This window comes from Bufo bufo, chromosome 3, assembly GCF_905171765.1.
Source record: "Bufo bufo chromosome 3, aBufBuf1.1, whole genome shotgun sequence".
NCBI lineage: Eukaryota > Metazoa > Chordata > Amphibia > Anura > Bufonidae > Bufo > Bufo bufo.
Window position 1 is genome coordinate 427,293,150 of NC_053391.1, and position 22,130 is coordinate 427,315,279.

General features: G+C 40.6%; 1 protein-coding gene across 4 annotated transcripts in view; it reads left to right on the forward strand.

Annotated features, from left to right (window-relative positions):
• Positions 1-22,130, forward strand: part of ARHGAP6 (Rho GTPase activating protein 6) — a 656,522-nt gene that overhangs the window by 537,213 nt on the left and 97,179 nt on the right. Inside the window, exons 1-2 of one of the 4 annotated variants that reach the window (XM_040424991.1) lie at positions 1,163-1,581; positions 5,459-5,463. The exons of 2 other annotated variants lie outside the window; for them this stretch is intronic. The gene's annotated coding sequence lies outside the window, so the exon portion shown is untranslated. Of the gene's footprint in view, positions 1-1,162; positions 1,582-5,458; positions 5,464-22,130 lie in introns of those variants that run through there. One more of the 4 variants, XM_040424992.1, reaches the window with a different exon arrangement.

The window sequence follows — 22,130 nt, forward strand, 5'->3', positions numbered from 1 at the left end:
TCAGCACTTTACATGCTGCGGGCGCCATTGAGAGGTAACGGTACTAATAAAATAATTTTATAAAAATATATAAAATGATATAATATTATATATTTATGTAATGTATATTCAGTTACTGGATTTCCTTAATTATATAAACATATCAATTTTAGTAAATACTTTCCCCTTGAAATAAAAATTCTGAAGTATTTTCTCTTAGAACTCTGGATTGTGGTGTTCTTTTATTATTTATTTATTTAGGAATAAATTGACAGCTGAGCGTTAGGATTATTATTTTATGAGAAATGCCAATATGTACTAAAGCAGACATTTCAGTCTTTAAATGGATATTCCAGCAGAATAAAAAATAGTTTGGCCATGGGCAAAAATTGCCAGTCCCCGCTCCTCTTCCTGCTCCTGTTCTCGACACTGCAGGAAATGGTTGTGAATGCTGCTCATCCAATCACTGTCTCCAGTTATGATCCACCTTATTATACAATTGGCTGAGTGGGACTTACAGCTATCTACTGCCATGTCGGGACCGGAGCTCTGGGTGAAGAACCCAGGGACTGTCGGAATGGCAGTGGTGGGGTAATGGGGAGGTGATTATAACCTTTGGTATTTAAAAAAAAACTATTTGCATTTGCAGTCCTTTTTTATTTTGATGGAATACCCCTTTAAGATGCATTTACATTTTCCGATTATTGGCATGATTCATGCACTTTCAAGATTTTAATTATAATTGCTTAGTGTGACTGCAGGAAAAAGTCGAGAAGAGGAAGTGTAGCTTAGCAGGGAATGGCCATGGCTTAAGATGTGGCGAGTGCTAAATTTGCGCCAATTTTTTTGTGCATATTAAGCCAACCAATAGGTGGTTTAAAGTTAAAGCAAAAGTGTCTAGCAATTCTCCAGATTTATCATACAAATGGAGATTGTGAGACTTTAGTGAGTGCTGACAACCCCCTCTGCTCTACACCATGGTTTACTCACAATGTTTATCCGGGAATAGTTTGCACGGAACATAATTTATGAAGCTGCTTTTCTGGGTGTAACTAGTTAAAAGGTAAAAGAAACATTTAAATGTTCTTTACCAAAATAAAAGGGATGATCCCCGAGCCTTCCAACATTCTTTAGTCTATTCCTAATAAGGAAAGTTTCTACAGTTTCAGTCCAGCTGAGAGGCACCGAGTCCCATGTACGGGATTCTCTTTAATTTCTTCAGTTTTTCCTTAAAATCCGCCTTTTGGTGCTTTAAGGACCATTGCTTATTTTGATAGACTAGAGGAAGAATCCATTAGCAGATGTAAAGTTTCGATCTTCTGGTTCCAATAAGGATAGCTGAACAGAGGAAGCTAAAGTGAGCAGCAAATCTACAGCTTTCCTAGTAGTGAATCTTGTCCCTCGGAAAGAAAAGACAGTATCCTGGGATTCCGCTTCACATGTTGCATAATGGGAATGAAGACCTTACATATGTATATGTTTTTTGCCTTTTTGAGTTCACCCCCTTCGTTTCTGACAGCATTTCAAAGGAAAGAAGCAAACATGTTTAGTTGATGGGTAAGGAAAGATCATTTTTCTGAACATTTGCACAGAAAGAACAATGTGAGTACGTCAGTGGGATATAGCTAGTCAAATGAGCGCTCTGCTTTTTTTCATGAACATTTTGATAGTTGGGGTTTATTGTAGCAGGGGAAGCCTTGACAATTGTGACAGGGTGTGTTTTCATATAGATTATACACTGACTAGATAGATAGATAGATAGATAGATAGATAGATAGATAGATAGATAGATAGATAGATAGATAGATAGATAGATAAACAGACACATGGACAGATAGATACAAACATAGATAGATAGATAGATAGATAGATAATAGATAGATAGATGATAGATAGATAGATAGATAGATAGATAGATAGATAGATAGATAGATAGATAGATAGCAATTTTAAACTTGAATGTGATATGTCACCAAAGCAATTTAAAGACATTGAAAAGATTATTAAAAGTTCATTACCATTGTTTACTTAAGAATCACGATGAGGATTGCTATTTCTGTAGATAGATAGATAATAGAGATGGAAAGAGAGGGACAGTTCAGCAACAAGTAGCCCCAATCCCGGTCACTATTTTTACACCGTTTTTCTCCCTGTTGGATAATGAAAGGGTAACAGTAAATTTCTTGCTGGTTTAAAGCACATTCCCTAGTGGTTTAGGAAAGTGAAAGGGTCAGTGGTAAATTAAGGTTGCTCGAGAGTTTTCATTCCTGGGGGAAACCCCTAGTGAAGGGGTTAATTTTACATTCCCTTTTGGTCTAAGGCAGTAGAGAGGTCAGTGGTACTGTAAATTCAATCTACTCCATGGAGTCCAGTTATGAGGGGACTAGAAGGAGACCCCGAACAACAGCCCAGTTTGCCATCCCTGGACAGATAGATTAGATTTGCTGAAATCAATAAAGACATAATGCAGTAAGAGGTAGCTTATTTGTGGGCTGCCCTTTTTCAATAGCGATACTGTCCCTATTCTCCATGAGACCGTATACAAGATTCATTAAGTGCAGGGGGTTTACCGGTGCATCGTGGGGGCAGAGATAGGATAAAACTGTGTAATTACCCTGTACGGCGTAATTTACCATGCTTCCAGAGTATTATAATGAAATGCTGTGGAGACTAGTGGTCTGGTAAGCAGGTTACTGCGCTCATTGATACAGACTGGGCATGAAACTGTTGTAAGTTCACTCTGTTTACAGCAGTGAGAAGTTACTTGTTTGCAGGAGCAAAATGCCTGGTCATTGTAATCTTAGTCTAAGGGTACTTTCACACTTGCCGCAGAGGATTTCGGCAGGCAGTTCCGTCGCTGGAACTGCCTGCCGGATCCGTCAAAATGTATGCAACCTGATGGCATTTGTCAGAAGTCTGACAAATGCATTGAAATGACGGATCCGTCTCTCCGGTGTCATCTGGAAAAACGGATCCGACATTTATTTATTTCACATTTTCATGCGCAGACAGCAAAAACTGATCCGTTTTGCCGGAACACTCGGAGCCGGATCTGGCATTAATGCATGTCAATGGGAAAAAATGCCGGCAATCTGGCAAGTGTTTCGGCATTTTGGACGGAGATAAAACCTCAGCATTCTGCGGTATTATCTCCGTCCTGAACAGTCAAAATCACTGAGCTGAAGACATCCTGATGCATCCTGAACGGATTGCTCTCCATTCAGAATGAATTGGGATAAAACTGATCAGTTCTTTTCCGGTATTGAGCCCCTAGGACGGAGCTCAGTGCCGGAAAAGGATAACGCTAGAGTGAAAGTACCCTAAGGCTACATCTGTTAAAAATGAATGCATCTGTTATTTATCAGCTGTTAGGAATGAATCTATGTAATGCTTTGACAAAATACGTTGCTTTTACAAAGATGAATTGTACATATTTTCTTCTCTTGTGACCTGACATTTGTATCCGAATTATTGGTAAGCGTCTCTTTTAAGAAAGATGCAGTCACTACATCTGGTATATGGTGTACATTTACGTTCTCACACAATGGTAGAAACTGCAAAGATTTGATTTTGTATCTTCATATTTATACATGGCCCCTGTGTATTGTACTGGAATGATATTCTAGGAGACCACACAGGGGTGAAAGCTTGCCAGCCGTATACATAGGTCTACATAAATGAAACCTTCTACTGTAACATACTGTAGATAATCTCGCCCTGTACTGAAATCTCTTCCTTTGACTCTGCTGTAACTTTTGGAATGTATCATGGATGCCACATTTCCCAAAGGGCTTTCTAGCTCTGATCTACAGAATAGACAAGTTGCTTCTTTATTGTGGGAAATTCTCGCTGGAAGTTCCAGGGACAGTCACACCCATCCAGACTCAGTGGTGCAGAGGAGACATTCATCTATATTAGGCTAGTGTGTATTGTTACATTTAGAAAATTCAACAATTCGATACTCCCTCGCCACATTTGGTTTTTAGATTTCCATTTTTCCTTTACTAATATGTAGATCCTGTTAAAACAGGTTCACACAAGGCAGGTTGGTGCAGTTTTTGATGCCTATTTTTTCAACCAAAACAAGGATAAAATACATTTACATTTTTCCTTTGCACTTTTATTCCCTTTTGGATTTACTACTAGATTGAAAAAAAAAGCATGCATCAAAACTGCCTTGGTGACCCTGGTTGTAAAGTTATGTCCCCAGTTATAGTGTTTGACTTACTTTGAAAGCAAATCTTATTTGGTCTGTATGCAGGTATGTAGCATATTCTCAATTTCCAACCCATCAGTTGCCCCCTTTCCTATACTCCTTATGCTCCCCTAAACTTGCATTTATGCCTTGGTAATGCTCCCTTCTTTCCCTCCCCATGCCATCATGTACCCCTCCCATCTTTACATTTCCCCATCCTTTGTTCATGTACTACCCTTCTTTTCTGGTGGCAGTCTCCTTCCTTCATCCACCTCTCATTTACCTTCCTTTAATTTCCTAATATATCATTTTCACCTACTAATCTTACCCACTACCCTAACGCCCTATCAGATCTTTCTTCTTTACTCAACCTACAGTTGCTCTGTTTAGATAATCTTAGGCTCCATTCAGACGTCCGTACAATGGGTCCGCATCCGTTCCGCAGTGATCTCTATCGGGCCGGAAGAGATGCGGAGAACACACTATGTGCTCTCCGCATCCGCATTTCCGGAGCGCGCCCCCGATCTTCCGGTCCGCAGCTCCGCAAGAAACTAGAGCATGTCCTATTCTTGTCCGCAATTGCGGACAAGAATAGGCATTTCTATGGGGGTGCCGGCCGGGTGTATTGCGGATCCGCAATGGAAGGCTCATTTATTTACATTAAAGCCTTTATTTGTCCTCTCCTAAATGCTCTACGTCTCAATTTTCTGGCTTTTATTTCTATACACCAGGTTTAATAGAAGACTGAGTTTACCGGTTGGAAACTAAAGCTTTCCTGGAAAGCCAAAAATGTAGGAACCTTAACGGTGCCCCCTTTATTGTACTGATCATTTACAGACTCTGGTATTACATGCTAGACTTCAGAAGGATGCTGCTCTGTCATAACTGCACACTTCAGTAATGTTGCCCATAGACAATAGATTTTGTGCAGACTTCAGTAAGCCAGTACACCAAAGGGGACGCATAGTGTAATATGAAAAGGCTGGATTTCTGTCTGTACCTTTTGTTTCCTAGTAGATAAGTTGCTCCCTAAAGGGGTTGTTTACCTTTTGGGGATGTTTGGGCAGGAGCCCCTTGCCAGAACTGCAAAGGGAAGCATACTTTACCTGCTCCCGACCACTTAGTCCCAGCTCCTTTGCCCTTTTGCTTCGCCCAGGCCCCCCACTATCAACATCTACTTTGACGCTGCTGCGGCCAATGACTGGCTGCAGCAGTGACATGATCCCCTTCTGTCATGTCAGTTGGTCACATGATGCAAGGGGGGAATGTCATTCCTGTGGCCAGTCATTGTCAGCAGCGGCGTCAAAGCAGATGTTGACAGTGGGGACCTGAGCAAGGCAGCAGCGGCAGGGGAGCGAAGGAGCCGAGACCCAGCAGCGGGGAGCAAGTAAGAATGCTTCCCTTTGCAGGTCTAGCCAGGGGGATGGGGGTCTGCCCAAACGCTCCTAAAAGATGAACAACTTCTTTAAAATGAAGGGATCTCCTAAAAGAGAGGAGGATTCAGTCCAGTGGAATTTTGCATGTGTTATTGTGTAACAGTATTAAATCACAGTGGATTAAAGCTAACGTTTTTGACACTGATGAACAGGAAAATGGCTATTTCATGTTCATCTGGAGCAGAAATGAACAGCGATCTATAGACAGATATGGAACATAGAATAAATAAATGCACAACTTTTCACCCCTTCCATTCAGAATCTATCATTTCTCAGGTCTCTGTCGCATTACATATGGACACTGCAGCTTTCCCCATTATTATTTTTGGAAAACAGGTCGAGCTCTTTTAAGTTGCATGGGGTCTGAGGATGAATGAATATTTGCAAGGACTGGACTTTGTTGTTTCTAAGCCTTCCCTTTGTGGCCTTGGCTAATGAAATGTTCTGTGACTCATTGTTGTAAAGTAAGAAATAATGAAAAAGACCAAAGGGGTGGATAGTCTTTATAGGGACTGCATGGGGCTTTTTTTATCAGTGCTTTAGGAATCTTTGGTTTGTGTGTGGGCATCTGTGCAACATCAAAATAAAATAACCGAACGTAGGTGGTTTTTCCCATAAACTATATTTAGCACCTTTCCACAAGATCGTTAGTATCCTGTTCCACCACCGATCACAAGGACAGGGGCCCCCTGTGAGTGGGCCGGAAGTGCGTATGCTTGACTTCACTGAAGGCTACATACGGGTAGTAATCTGTTTTTATTTTCTGAACAGTAAAATGAAAATGTTTCAATAGTGCTCTTCCATAGAAACAATGGTTTGGAGCTGACCTCATTGACTTCTATGGGACAGTTTTGTAGGAATGCTCTGTGACCTGTGCAGAGGTCATTGTGCAAGGAAAGAATAGATAGCCTGCCTTATCTATACACAGAGGTGATATCATTACAGGCAGGATTAGAATGACAGATAAGCAGGTAACTACAGTAAAGTGATCTGTACAGACCAAGAAGTGACGCCTGTTATTTGATTTGTGGTCAGTGTGGAAACTGCAAGAATTTATGGGTTTTGTTTAAATATAGATATCGACATGAAAAATTAAAGCTAACATCAGCAAAAATTATTTTAAAATATGTTAATTATAAAAACATAATTTAAATAATAGGTAATTTTCTGATTACACATTCCCTGTCATTATTTTGGTATTTTTTATTTTGCTATCCATCCCAGTATCCCACTAACCACAATAGGCTGATATATTATCATTTCTGCAGTGTACTATGCAGCTTTGAAGTCCAAGGAATGGTTAACAGAGTCATCTCTTTATCATTAGTGGATAGGCATCTAATGATAGATGAATGCTCTATAGCTGTACTTCTGTACATAAGATGGGTAAGGAGGGGCACCAATACTACACATACACTGATAGGGTTCATAGGACTCTACTGTATTAGGGCTCAGCTCACCAAATATTTGAGAACACCTTGGGCCAGATTTATCATTACTCTGACAGCTCACTCCACTTTAACATATGGCTAAAGTCAGTTTTAGCCAAGTCAGATTTATGATCGGCCCTTTAAGACTGTAATAAATGTGGTTTGACGGTAGCAGTTTATCCGTCAGTAAGCAGCTTTACAAAAGTCGCACATCTTTACGAAAAAGTCGCACGTTTTTATGAAAAAGTCGCATGTTCTATTAAAAAGTCTCATAAGATAAGCATGGTCCTCACTGGAGTGAAATTGGGACTTTTTTGCGACTTTTTTAAATAGTCCCAATAGTAAATCTGTCTAGAGATTCATTTACATAAGAAAACACGCCCACTTTCAGAAAACTGGCGAGCATAGTGCAGAGCAGAAAAAAGTCACAAATTTGTGCGCAGTTTTAGCGTTTGGGACTTTTTTGGGACTTTTTCACTCCATTATTCTGACCTGAGCTAATGATAAATCTGGCCCCATGTGTGTCCCAATACGGGGTGAGCCTTCTGCGGCTAAAATATGGGGAGATAGAGAAAATTGCCAGGCACGTAGAACATGGTAAAATGGTATCTTCCTTCTATGGGACACTAATATCGTATCAACCTTCGCCTATATCTAAAGCTTTCGCCAAATGGAAAGAGGATATCATGAATTTAGACCTGCGCCAGGAGAGGGAATTGGATCAGCTGATTCAGGCTAAGTAGATACACAGAGTATATTTGTGCATCTAGCTCGCATATATAAACTCATCAGATATCTGTACCAGATGTGGCATTGGCAAGGGAACGTTAATGCACATGATTTGGGAATGTCCAGTTATTGCAGACTTTTGGGAAGACGTGCACAGATATCTCAATTCCAGACTGGGTCTCCCGGCAGTTGTATCCCCAGAAGTTAGTCTACTGGGCCTTGTAACGACATTATTCCTACCAAATACACTAAAATTCTTTATAGGTTACTACTATTCTATGCTAGGAAGTCCATCCTGCTAAATTGGAAGCCTCCAAAGAGTCCCTCCTTATCCCACTGGACTCAACTCATCAATGCAACTTTACCTATGTACAAATTGACCTTTGAAGCTAGGGGTACACCAGACAGGTTTGAAAAGATTTGGGGCCACTGGTTGAGTGCCAACTCGGTATCGGAATAACTCATAGACCTAACTCTGGTGTCTGCAGGTCGCTGCCTGAGTGAATGTGGTGTGTGAATGACAGTCTTCGATGGCGACCAATTATATCCAGGACCACTACTAGGATTACGAGTTAAAGGTGAAATGTACTGTTTCAACAACATCTTAATGCTACATAACGCCTTTTCCTGACTGTCAGTTAAGGTAGCTGAATGTAATTGTCCTTTTTATTGTTTGTTTTGAATGTTATTGTTTTGTTATTGTAAACTTGACAAAACGAGAAATAAAACCTATTAAAAAAAATATTTGAGAACAGACATATAATGTAACTTCATAATTTATTGATAGAAATTCATACAGTACATAACATATATCATAATTAATAAAATAGCAGTGCAAGGAATGCTATGACAGAAATGCTCCCCCACAGGCACACAGGAACATATACAGGTGAAACTCGAAAAATTAGAATATTATGCAAAGTTCATTTATTTCAGTAATGCAACTTAAAAGGTGAAACTAACATATGAGATAGACTCATTACATGCAAAGCGAGATATTTCAAGCCTTTATTTGTTATAATTTAGATGATTATGGCTTATAGCTTATGAAACCCCAAAGTCACCATCTCAGGTCCCCTTTGCTCAGGGGGTATGGATTAATTAGCTGACTAGAATGTGACACTTTGAGCCTAGAATATTGAGCCTTTTAACAATATTCTAATTTTAAGCTGCATTACTGCAATTCCTTTTAATTTGCATTACTGAAACAAATTGGACTTTTGCACGATACTCAAATTTTTCGAGTTTCACCTGTAGTTAAATCTTCAAAGGATGTGCAATATCCATATATAGTGCCTGACAAAAAATGTCAGTAGCTATATTCAGGTTGCACGTGAACATCCAAATCCTACAGGTGGTATTGCACACCTCAGTGAAGACAGTTCCAATAAATAGTTGCATTCAAAAAGTCCCAACAGGGAATAGCCCTGAGCAAACCATAGTAGGTAAAGCATATAATAAGGCAATACAAAAGTTATAAACAATTATGCAATGTGCAAATGTAGCATGGAAGGCAAATACAGACCAGGAGCCTGGAGGGAACACCAACCCCGACACACGTTTCACCTCGCTTCCTCTTGGGGGCGTATAAGTGTATTAGGGCTCATTGAGATGACCGTATTTATGTGTCCGCATTCATTCTGCAATTTCGCAGAATGGATGTGTACCCATTCATTTCAGTGGGGCCGCAAAAGATGTGGACACCACACTGTGTCCTGTCCGCATCCGTACTTCTGTTCCGCAGCCCCGCAAAAAGAACATGTCATATTCTTGTCCGCAATTGCAGACAATAATAGGCACTTCTATCATAGGGCTGGCAAAATGAGGAACACACACAGCCGGTTTCAGTGTTTTACGGATCCGCAATTTGCAGACCACAAAACACATACGGTCATCTAAATGAGCCCATAGTCTCTGGACTATTTTCTCACCATTAACTCTCATTCGTTGCAGCTACCATAAAGCACACACATCTTGCTGCACTATCTATGCAGTCAGTACAGGAAGGAAGTGTGTACATTCAACATGGCAGCCCTCATGAAGGTATAGCCAAGAAAAAAAAACTGTAAATATTGAGAATACATTTGAATATATTGCACTCGGCTAATCGGAGTCAGTAAAGAATATTCTGAAGAAAAAAATGACCTGAAATAAGTGTATAAACATATTTTTATTACGTCCTGATATAATTACAAAAGACAAGAATGGAAAGCGATCTGGCAGAAAAGTTTAGGTAAGGAATATGTATGTATAGGATTGATGGATCTTGGCGCTAGTAAAAGTGAGTGTTTCTTTTAAAAGAACATTCTTAATGCTTTGAAGTAGCTTTACTACATGGTGTACATTGCACTTACGTTGAACTCGTTGGTTTACAATACCAATTAAATAATCATCAAAGAACATCCAACCACAGGAACGTTGGGGGCTGATCGCCTAAAGACTTTACTATTAGTAGTAAGGAAAGAAAAGCTATGACCATCTTTTATCCAGTGTTCTGTTTTACAAGTATGGTGCTATGATCTCATAGCTGCAAGAGTGTTAGGACCACACACGTCTCACAATCACAAGACTAATAGTGATAATAAATCTCATGCCATTTGGAGTAAATTATTTTTTGCTAATTAAAAACTGTTATTAATATACACATCAGAAAAACCTTATGTGAACAAAAATTAGTGCTTATAACTAAACAAAGGAGGAATGTTCTCACATCTACAAGGCAAAGGAAGGTCAGTGCGAGTGAGTGGTATGATCATCATGTAACTGCATGCAACGAACATATAGAGCAGACAACCCAGACAAACTATTAAACCTTCTAGATTATGAGGCATACAACAATGCTATTCACTTCAGTAGGAATTTTTTATTTTTTTTACATGGCTATTAATTTTTCTTTTTTTTGGTGACAAGGAAAGTTTTTCTTTAAGTGTCCCCTAAAGGGGTTGTCCGGGTTCAGAACTGAACCCGGACATATTTATTTGTTTTATTTATGTTATGCATATTCTGCATATTTCATACAATATTCCGCAGCTCTTTACAGACATTAATATCTCCTTTTTCACCCAAGCAGCCCTTCTGATTTCATGCTCCGATGTTCTCCCATGCTCTGCGCTGAATCATGCAGGGAAAGGGCTTTCTCATTAGATCTGGTGACGTACTGGGTCTCTGCTGGGACGACTACATGTGGGGTGTTGCCGTGTTCAGGAGAAAATATGTGGTGCTTTTTCTCCTGTTACCCCTTGTGAAAATAAAAAATAGGGAGCTTATGGGGTCAAAGTGGTGTGGACACCCCTCAATAAATTCCTTGAAGGGTGTAGTTTCCACAATGGGGTCACTTTTTGGGGGATTCTACTGTAGTGGTACTTTACTGTTAATATGTGAAACATGTAAAGGGTTAACAATACTTGTAAAATCAGTTTTTAATAATTTGAAGGGTGTAGTTTCTAAAATGGGGGTCATTTTTGGGTGGTTTCTACTACATGATTGCTCTAGTAGCCTTCTGGTTTGTTCAGCTAACCTTTATCAAACTGCAGAGGAGCAGCACTGTTCTTTTTGGAGAATAGTGGCTTTCATCCTGCAGTCCTGTCATGCACACCATGGCAGGATTGCAAGAAGAAAGCATGTACAGTGTCTTCCTAATGGTGGACTCATGAACATTACATTAGCTAATGTGATAAAGGTCTTGAGTTGCTTAGAGTTTACCAAGAGTTCTTTTGTTAACTTGTGGATTATTACACGCCTTGCACTTGGCATGATCTTTGTTGGTCGATCACTTCTGGGGATGGTAATAATGGTTTTGAATTTTGTCCATTTGTACACAATATGATTGTGGATTGGTGGAGTACAGAGTCTTTACAGATGGCTTTGTAATGTTTTTAAGCCTAATGAGCATCAACTACTCTTCTTCTGAGGTCCTCAGAAATCTCCTCTGTTCATGCCATGATACACTTCCACAAACATAAGACTTTGATAGATCCTTGTTTAAATAAAACAGGTGGCCTGCCACACCTTCCAAGTTTCTGCTAATTATAAAGGTTCACATATTTTTTCCACTCCCAGACATGTGATAATAGATCATTGTCCTCAATAAATAAAAGACCAAGTCTAATATTTGCAGGGCCCAGGTTTGCAGTGGCCCCAGTAATATACTGGGTCCCCTAGACACCATTGAGTTGTCACTACGTGTTGCTGTTTTCTGGAGGGGATGGTAAGGTGAGTTGCATGCCAGTAGAATGCAGAGTCCCACAAAACTGACTTTAAAAATTCTTCTCATGATAAATCATTCCCTATATTGTCCCTCTCCTGTCCCTCCCAGTAATCAGCTGTAATCTCTAATCAGGAAACCAGTTTCTAAGTGTTTAGTTTCCCTGTTGCACTACCGAAGGCAAAATTAAGTATTACATTTTTTTAAATTTAAATCAATAGGATGTCCATGTAATGTAGGACAGAGTAAGTCACCCAGATTGAGAGATGCTCCTGAGATATGACATGGACCTTCTGATTAATAAGTAGTCCGTCATCTAGCAAACGTCATAAACCAAATATTTTTAAAATATTTACATAACATTCTTTGGGCTGACATCCAGAAAGTAAAGCAAGCAGCTAATAGTGAACAAATATGCCTAGGTAGGAGTTGCTCTCTGCACACTAGGAGAAGGTCATATCCTTGTTACTTTAGATTGGCATATGTACATTTGTATTACTGCTGGACAACTTCTGCAAGTATGCATGACCAGCTAAAGTACTATTCACATAGTCCATGAATACTTTTTAAGAGGATGAACAAATGGAAATTAAAGGGGTAGTGCCACCTCTGCATTTATATTTAATAATGCTGAAATGAGTAAAGCGAGCAATTCTACCATTAACAGATATTAAAGGGCCATCAGAAAATGACACATTGCTTAAAGGGGTATTCTCATCTCAGATAATGGGGGCATATAGCTAGGATATGCCTTCATTGCCTGATAGGGGTGGGTCCCACCTCTGCGACCCGCACCTATCTCTAAAACGAAGCCTGACAGGAGACCAGCAAAGTGGTGGCCGGCGGTGCCGGGTCAGGCCACCACCAAGCCTTTCTATTGGCACGCCGAATATTTTCAGAATCCCCCTAAAAATGGGGGCCCACCGCACTTGCTATCTGCTATACCCTCCCCAGCCTGTTGCTTGGCCCGGCCTGTAAGCTTATTACGTCATCCAGTGTACTGGCCGATATCCCGCCGGCGCATGCGCACTGTGATGACCATTGTGGGAAGCAGCATCATTCCATGCAGTGCGTATGCGCGGGCGGGATATTGGCCAGTACACTGGATTACGTAGGAAGCTTACAGGGCGGGCCAAGCAACAGGCTGGGGAGGGGTTATGTGAGAAGAAGGAAGAGCGGCCTGGGCACTTACAGCCCGAACACCGCCCCTGGGCACTTGCGAGTCCTCATTTACATATGAATAAAACTCTGTTTTTGCCCCTGGCGAACATCCAAACAAAAAGACAAAGGTATCATTTGACTGGTCTATAGTTATGCTACAGTGCTATGTAAGCGGTCTATAAGGGCTACTTGTGGTGACAGACTCCCTTTAAAAGCCACACCTTGTTACAAAGACATTCACCTAAGATGCTAAGGATGGTGCCCCCCGTTTTTTTTCTAGTGCTGCCCATTTTGTCCATCCATCTATGCGACTCCATTCTAGTGGCCAAGCATGTGTGGTCCTCCTGTGTGTTGTTCTCTATGACCGCAGCAGCGTTTCCCTCCCAGCACATGCACCATGTTAAAATTAGAGTCTTCCTCATTGGCTGGCTCAATTCAAACATTGTGAAAGCCGGGATGTGCTTGGAGCATCTGTGTATGCATAGGTGGATGGGCAAATCAGGCAGAACTAGTAATGTACAGTAGACGAATATCTTTGTAGAAAGGTATCACTTTTATTTTACTCTTTCCAGTATAATTAAATATAAATGGAATGGTGGCAGAACCCCTTTAAAGTTTTCCATCCCTTTAGCATCATCAAAAATACCTTTTAGATGTAGAAGTTCAGTTCTTGCCTCCTGACTACTAAGGTAGTCCCTCTTGTTCTTTCTTTTAGCATATTTGTAAGGATATCCAATGTGAGATCCATTCCATAATAAATATACTTACTGGGCAAAGGACTCGAGCCAGGATTTTAAAATATATATTTTTTTAGAACTTATTTAAAAAAGCAAGCATAGCCAACAGACACTAGAAAACCATAATGAACCTTAAAGATTTTTAATGGACTGTCCAGGAGTCTACAGACGGTTGGCAGAACTGATCTGAGCTGCCCTGTATTTGCAGTATGACCACCCACGTTAGTACTGTGTGGGGTCTGCTTAAAGGGGTATTCTCATCTTAATGATCACTGTTAAATCTGTTAATCATTTTAACAGTGATCATTTTTCTAAATATATTTAATTAACTAATTCCCACCCCTTAGAAGAAAATAAACATATACTTACCTGACTGTTGTCTTCCGTCTCCCCTGGTTACGGCCACCGCTCTTCTCAGGAATCGCGGTGGCCGCGCTTGCACAGACGACTTCTTCTCTTCTCCCGGCCGGCCGCGCTCAGTCCCGAAAGCGCACGCCAAGGCCGCGCATGCGCTATAGTAATTTCTTCCTGGCCAGTATAGTATAATTGCCAGGAAGAAGTCACCCGGGTGCATGTGCGGCCTCGGCGTGCGCGTTCAGTCCAGTGCGCGGCCGGGAGAAGACTTCAATCAAGATGGAGCCCGCCCCCTGCCGAAGTGCCGAAACCAGGAAGTGGACAGCGCGCCGGGAGCAGGTAAGTATGAAATGGCGTGTTGATAATACCCCTTTAAGGTCTACTTAGATCTAATTTTTAACAAATACCATTAAGGCCTCATGCACACAACCATATGTATTTTGCGGTTGGCAAAAAACGGATCCGCAAAAAATACGGATGATGTCCGTGTGTATTCCGTATTGCGGAACGGAACAGCTGGCCCCTAATTGAACAGTACTATACTTGTCCGTAATGCGGACAATAATAGGACATGTTCTATTTTTTTGCGGAACGGAAATACGGACATACGGAATGCACCTTCCATTTTTTTTGCGGACCCTTTGAAATGAATGGTTCTGCATACGGTCCGCAAAAAATAAAATAGAACGGACATGGAAAGAAAATACGTTTGTGTGCAAGAGGCCTAAAGGTTACGTTTTATACTGGTGAAGGTGCTCTGTGACTTTAAGGTCTACTTAGGAAAGCTACAAAGATAACATCTATAGCTTAAATAATAAAGCTGCATAAATTTAGGGTTTGTGCAAAATGCCACCCAAACAAGCCATATAGTCCTCAAGTCTGTGTTTAACCCTACTACAAATCATGTCATGTTCAGGACAGTGGTCCTTTTATAAATTTTATTAATAATGGGAAAAATTAGAACTAACTTTGCTAATTAGCATGCATGGGTGGAATATTGTGTGTACTTAAAGAAATATGTCCCATTTATGAAAGGGCCAACTGTCGGGAACTAATGTTCATATGAATGCTCGTTTCCAGATAATTGACCTATGTAAATGTGCCAAGGATCAGCCAAAAATGAGCAAAGCACTTGTTGACTTATTTGATAATTTATGCAGACGAAAAAATCATTGCCCTGTGTAAACAGGGATGCGCTGCCGACAAGCAATGGAACTCTATATGGACAAACAAATGTACGATCATTGATCCCGATATAGCAGGCATCATTGCTGCATGGAAATGCAGTTACTGAGCAGGCAGTGATCATTGCCAGTAATATCAGCACATGTTAATTGTCCTGTAGTCTCCTTTGAATATTGCAGGCTCCCAGAGTAAAGATTATATGCTAGTTAGTTGATGTTGTAAAGACATGATTAGCGTGATCTTCTCTCCTGAGAGGCCCTATAATCAACCGAAACAGGAAGGGAATCCGCTTCAATACTGATCCTTTATACTACAGGTAAAACATAGCAGCAGGTATGGACGCTCTATGCCTACCGAACAAATTTGGCCTGAAGCTACTCCTGAGGGAATTGTCAAAATGGACCTCTGGTTATCACCTTTTCAACCTCATACAGGGATCCAGACTTTGCTGCAGAGGCTATTGATCCAGATGGGCAAGAAACACAGGCAGAAGCATAACTAGAAAAGGCTGAATTCCCACAGTAAATTTTTGAACAGCCCTCCCCTCAAGCAACTTCCCCACAAGCCCCCTCCCGCGACTAGTCATTACTGCCCACACTCACCATACAACCCCACCTACATAGTCATGTAAAAAAATATGAAAATAAGATGCCTACTAGCGCTGAACTGGAGGAGGAGTCAAGAGTTTATTTTACAGTATGCCCTCTTAGTGCCCCCCACAGTAGAAAGCTCCCTTAGTGCTCCCTTTACAGTAGTTATGCAGCCTTTTTTGACCCCACACAGTAGTTATTCCCCCTTAGTGACCCCACTTAGTAATTATGCCACCTTACTGCCCCCAGCATAGTAGAATGTGCCTTTAATGCCCCTTCACAGTAGTCACACCCCCTTAGAGCCTTCACATTGTAGTTATGCTCCATTAGTGTCAGCTCACAGTAGTTATTCCCCCTTAGTGCCCCTTCACAGTATAATGCCCCCTTAGTATCCCCACAGAGAAGAATGCCCCTTACAGTAGTGCTGGTCCCTTAGTGCCCCCTTTATACTTGTGCTGCTACTTTAGGGCCCCCTTTACAGTAGTGAAGCCCCTGTATTATTTATAAAATGAAAAAGTAATACCTAGGCTTGTTCCCCTGATGATCACATCAGGCTCTCCCCAATAGGAGGCACAGTGAAGTGATATCATCATGCCTGCTGAGCAGGAGAGTGCACAGGCTGACGGCAGGCCAGGGGATGATCCTCAGCTTGTGCGCTGTCTTACTCAGCCCTGCAGGCATAATTATGTCACTGCATCATGCCTGCTGGTGAAAGCATGGTGTGCTTGTCAGGGGCCTTGACTACTGTAAGAGGGGTACTAAGTGGGCAGCACTATATTGTAAGGTGGCAACAAGAAGCCAGCATAACGGTAAGGGAATGAGTCCTGGGCCGTAATGGAAACATACACAGCAGTCGGAATCAGGCCCAAAATTACAAGCAATGCAGTCTGGCTGCAGTGTCTATTGATTTAATTTTATACTACCTGTTCTCCAAAACACAGACTCTGTTGGTTGGCTATGCGTGGTTTTTAATAAAAAATGTTAGTTGTATTTGTAGTTTCAAAATAATACATTTCCTATGAAATTCATAATAAATTATAATGAGCATTGAACATTGTTCTACACACATGGCATTCTTAGAACGGACTCGGTAATGTGGATCTGGTTTTCATCTGTTTCCAACTGCAGAATGAGACTATTAGAGCTAAAAAGAAGTGATACGATGTAAAGTATGGGGGGTATTTATGAAACTTTCTAATAGAAAAGTTCTTGCCCATAGCAGCAAGCACAACACAGATTTTACTTTGTATTATCCTTTTGAAAAATGCAAGGTGCACTGTGATCGGTTGATATGAGCATCAAAGACAGTTTTCTTTTAGAAAGGTTTTCAAAAATCTGCTGCAAAAAGATTGTGCCATACATAGAAGTTGTTCTGCAGTCTGTATGCAAGTTCCAAAGATGAAAGTGGTTTCGGGGTTAAAGGGCTTTTCCGATATTTTGATCCTGATGACCTATCCCCAGGATACGTCATCAGTATTTGATCGAAGTAGGTCCGATACCTGGGACCCCTGCCGATCAGCTGTTTGAGAAGGCAGTGGCACTCCTGTGAGCCTTCTCTGGGCTTACAAAGGAAAGCTCACTACATTGTATAGCGGCAGTGCTTGGTATTGCGCTCAGCCCCATTTACCATTACTTAATGGGGCTGAGCGTGATACTAAGCACTGCTGCTTATACAAGGCGCCACTGCTTGTTCGTGAGGGTCCCGAGTGTTGGACCCTCCATGATCAGATACTGATGACCTATCCTGAGGATAGTTCATCAGTATCAAAATCTTGGAAAACCCCTTTAATGCTCCTCATCAGTACAGGACATGGCACTGGCTGCCCGGATGAAATGTCATGGATACAGAGCAAGGTGTGGGTACTGTTTCTATTTAAAGAGACTTATTTTCCAATCAATGCTCCATGGGAAATAGTCTTATTAATCAAAGCTAATAGACTGTCGGAATGACAGTAAATCACATGCATTAGGGAAATATATTGACTGTTTCCACTAATTAGTTACAATTCATTGTATAAATAAACTAAATTTGGATTGGTTGGATGAAATATCAAGTCTGCTATGTCCCAAGTGATGCCCGCGTGTGACATTTAGTGCATATTTTTGCGACATTTGGCGAGCCTTGCCACTTTTGGAAGTGGAGTAAAAAGTAGGTCAGGATTTCAGACTATAACACCTTTAAGTGTCATTTATGATGTGCAACATTTTATAAAGTCTCATCGCCAGGCCAGGCACATAGGTGTACAACACTTTACACTTGCACCAAATACATTATTACTGTGCGCCATTTCATAAATTTCGCTCAACCTCGCAAAGCAAAGACTTAACTGACTTAAAACTGACTATAAAGCCTCTACAAATGATACATTTCCGACGGGGCGTCTCAACTGTGTTCCCGGAATACCAGGTTTCCGCAAAGGGGCTTCACAGGTTTGCCAAGATTAAGATGAGTAAAAGTGGATGAATGTTGATATGGCACTGGCGCCATTTTAAAGCACAGACTACTAACTACATACATACTCATGTAGACTCTGTACTAGAGATGAGCTAATCCGTTTGTAAGAATTGATTTGTCTCATGAAGCAGAGTTTTAAACGCATAAGAATTCTGAGTTCTACAATAAGAAACATTTATCAACATACAGTACAGACCAAAAGTTTGGACACACCTTCTCATTCAAAGATTTTTTTTTATTTTCATGACTATGAAAATTGTAGATTCACACTGAAGGCATCAAAACTATGAATTAACACATGTGGCATTATATACATAACAAACAAGTGTGAAATAACAGAAAATATGTCATATTCTAGGTTCTTCAAAGTAGCCACCTTTTGCTTTGATTACTGCTTTGCAGACTCTTGGCATTCTCTTGATGAGCTTCAAGAGGTAGTCCCCTGAAATGGTTTTCACTTCACAGGTGTGCCCTGTCAGGTTTAATAAGTGGGATTTCTTGCCTTATAAATGGGGTTGGGACCATTAGTTGCGTTGAGGAGAAGTCAGGTGGATACACAGCTGACAGTCCTACTGAAATAGACTGTTAGAATTGGTATTATGGCAAGAAAAAAGCAGCTAAGTAAAGAAAAACGAGTGGCCATCATTACTTTAAGAAATGAAGGTCAGTCAGTCAGCCGAAAAATTGGGAAAACTTTGAAAGTAAGGGCTATTTGACCATGAAGGAGAGTGATGGGGTGCTGCGCCAGATGACCTGGCCTCCACAGTCACCGGACCTGAACCCAATCAAGATGGTTTCCCAGAGTGCTAAGCATCTCTGGGAACTCCTTCAAGACTGTTGGAAGACCATTTCAGGTGACTACCTCTTGAAGCTCATCAAGAGAATGCCAAGAGTGTGCAAAGCAGTAATCAAAGCAAAAGTGGCTACTTTGAAGAACCTAGAATATGACATATTTTCAGTTGTTTCACACTTGTTTATTATGTATATAATTCCACATGTGTTAATTCATAGTTTTGATGCCTTCATAGTCATGAAAATAAAGAAAACTCTTTGAATGAGAAGGTGTGTCCAAACTTTTGGTCTGTACTGTATATACACAATATTTTTGGTCGACCTTTCCTTATCTTTTTCTGTATTGTTCCTCAAAATGTCTACCTAGAGCTAGGAAATATTGCAGTGTGTAGTGTATATAAGGTTACACTTCTATTTTCTATACATTATTTCACATGCTTATATGGGAGCAGGTACGATGTTGCCACTTGTCAATAGTTATTATTATTTATTATTAAAGCGCCATTCATTCCATAGCGCTGTACATCTGATAAGAGGCGCACATACATAATGCAGACAATTGCACTAAGCGTAAACAAGACGAGTTACAGACTGGTACAGAAGGAGAGAGGGCCCTGCCCGTGAGGGCTTACAATCTACATGAAACTTATATTTGTTTATAGATATCTCCTGGTCTATACTTAGCATTAGAAGTAATGTTGCCCTGTTACACAAATGACCTCATTTTATAAATCATGTGCTAGAACACAAGTATAATCTCACATCTGGACCATTAGGGGAAGAGAGTGTTACTAATCAGAAGTTATATACAAAGAGAAATATGCAGTTTAGTTTAACTTTAATCATCTGTTCTCCTTTTAGCTTTAGGCTCTGGCCATTAATATTTTAATTATTGATGTTTGATCAAATTTATATATGAGCTACAGTTCATGTCATGGAGAAGGTAACATGGCAGAAGGTAATATATTTTTATGAAAAAAACATTTTTTCTCTTTTGTTATTTTCTTAGTTTCACTAGCATTAAAAGCATACAGTACCCCTAATTAAAGTATGAAAAACCAGTGGATGTAAAAGGTAGATTAACAATTTAAAGGGAACCTGTCATCAGCTTTTTGCTGTCCAGATGTCAGAATAAAGTAGAGACAGGTGAGTTGATTTCAGCGGTCTGTCATTTAATAGTTAAAAGTAAGTGGTTGCCGAGAACCAACATCACAATCATTGCAGACTGGACCTGGAAAAGAGTCCCGGCCACCTGAGAAGAGTCCTGGTTATTCATGAATTCCTGCTCTCCTGCCCACCTGCTGATGATTGACAGTCTTCTACCTAGTTTTCTCCCTTTCTCTCTAGGAGAGAACTGCCAATCATCAGCAGATGGGTGAGAGCAGGAGATTATGAATAACCATGACTCTTCTCAAGTAGATTTGACTCTTGTCAAGGCCTGTGCTGCAATGATTATGATGCTGGTTCTCAGAAACCACTTACTTTTAGCTCATGAGTGACACACCGCTGAAATCAGCATTTCTGTCACTATTTTATGCTGCCCTCAGTGAGGTCAGCATAAAGTTGATGACAGGTTCCCTTTAACTCAATTTTAGTTTACCTAGAGATATGTTCTTCATAAATAGTAAAAGCTTATAACACATCTGAACATCTATAAACATGCATACATGTACAAGTATGAAAACATTGTGAAATTATGTACAGACAAGCATATTTTTTTAAAGGAAGCCTGCCATCACGTATGACGCCCCTAAGCCACTGCCATAGTATTATGCAGTACCGTAATAGGTTTATAAAGGTGTCAAATTATAAATTAACATGCACTACCCGTAAAGTCATTTAGTTGGCCCCGTTCTCAGGGGTAGAAATTTAAACCTCACTTGTTTGCCCGCTCGAATTAATTTTTTATTTTAACAATTGCTTATTTGTCAAATTAGCCTATGAATATCTACCGTATGTCAGTGTTTGCAATACTGGATGCTTCAACTTATGTTTTTAAAGGGGCTGTTCAAAAATGTTTTTTTTTTTTTGGCAAGTCTTCTCCCCTACACACACACTTGTAAAGGGAGGCTTACCTGCTTCCCGGTGCTGGCCCCCCGCTCCTCCAGGCCTGCTATGCTCTGCTGGGCTCCTTGCTGTAAACATCTGGTTTGACATCATTTGCAGCCAACCACTGTCTGCGGTGGTGTCACTTACATCATGACAAGTGGAGACATGATGCATGACGTATGTAAGCTTTCCTTTAGGTCTGGCCAAGCCCCCCTTTCTTCCACACCCTTTTAAGTCCTACATACTATGACACATTGCATGTCATAAAGAAACCAGCAGGGGTGGAATGAGGTGGCATACATAATCCACAGTTAAAGAACTTGGGAAGACAACCATCATCCACAGACTGGGTGCCCCCATCTATCTAAGCTTAATATTTTAATTAGATAAACTGTAAATGACATTCAATGTCAGACTTGGTCGTCATTGGACTAAGGCCTTCAATATTGTTCACTCATGTGATTCAGAGCTTCTGCATGATAGCTTTGTCATTACGTAGTGTCTTGTCGGCATGCTTCCCCCACAGAGAAAAGCTGCGACTCTGGCTTCTGGGGTTTTGCCTGATTTCTGGATGGTCTTTGAGACATTCAAGTGCAGCCCACTTCACATTTTGCTTTTGGCTCTTGATTCTTCTGAACTTTAGGCTCTTTCATTCTAGCTGAATCAGTTGGCAGGGAAACATTATTCATGAGAGTAGGTTTTGTGTTCCCATTTGTCCCACTGTATTGCATGTACAGTACACTGAGGCCTGAGCAATGTATGTTTCGATGTCAAGCTTACTTCTAGTAGGTGTGAAGTTATAGACACCAGTATGCAGTGAAGACTAAGATAAAC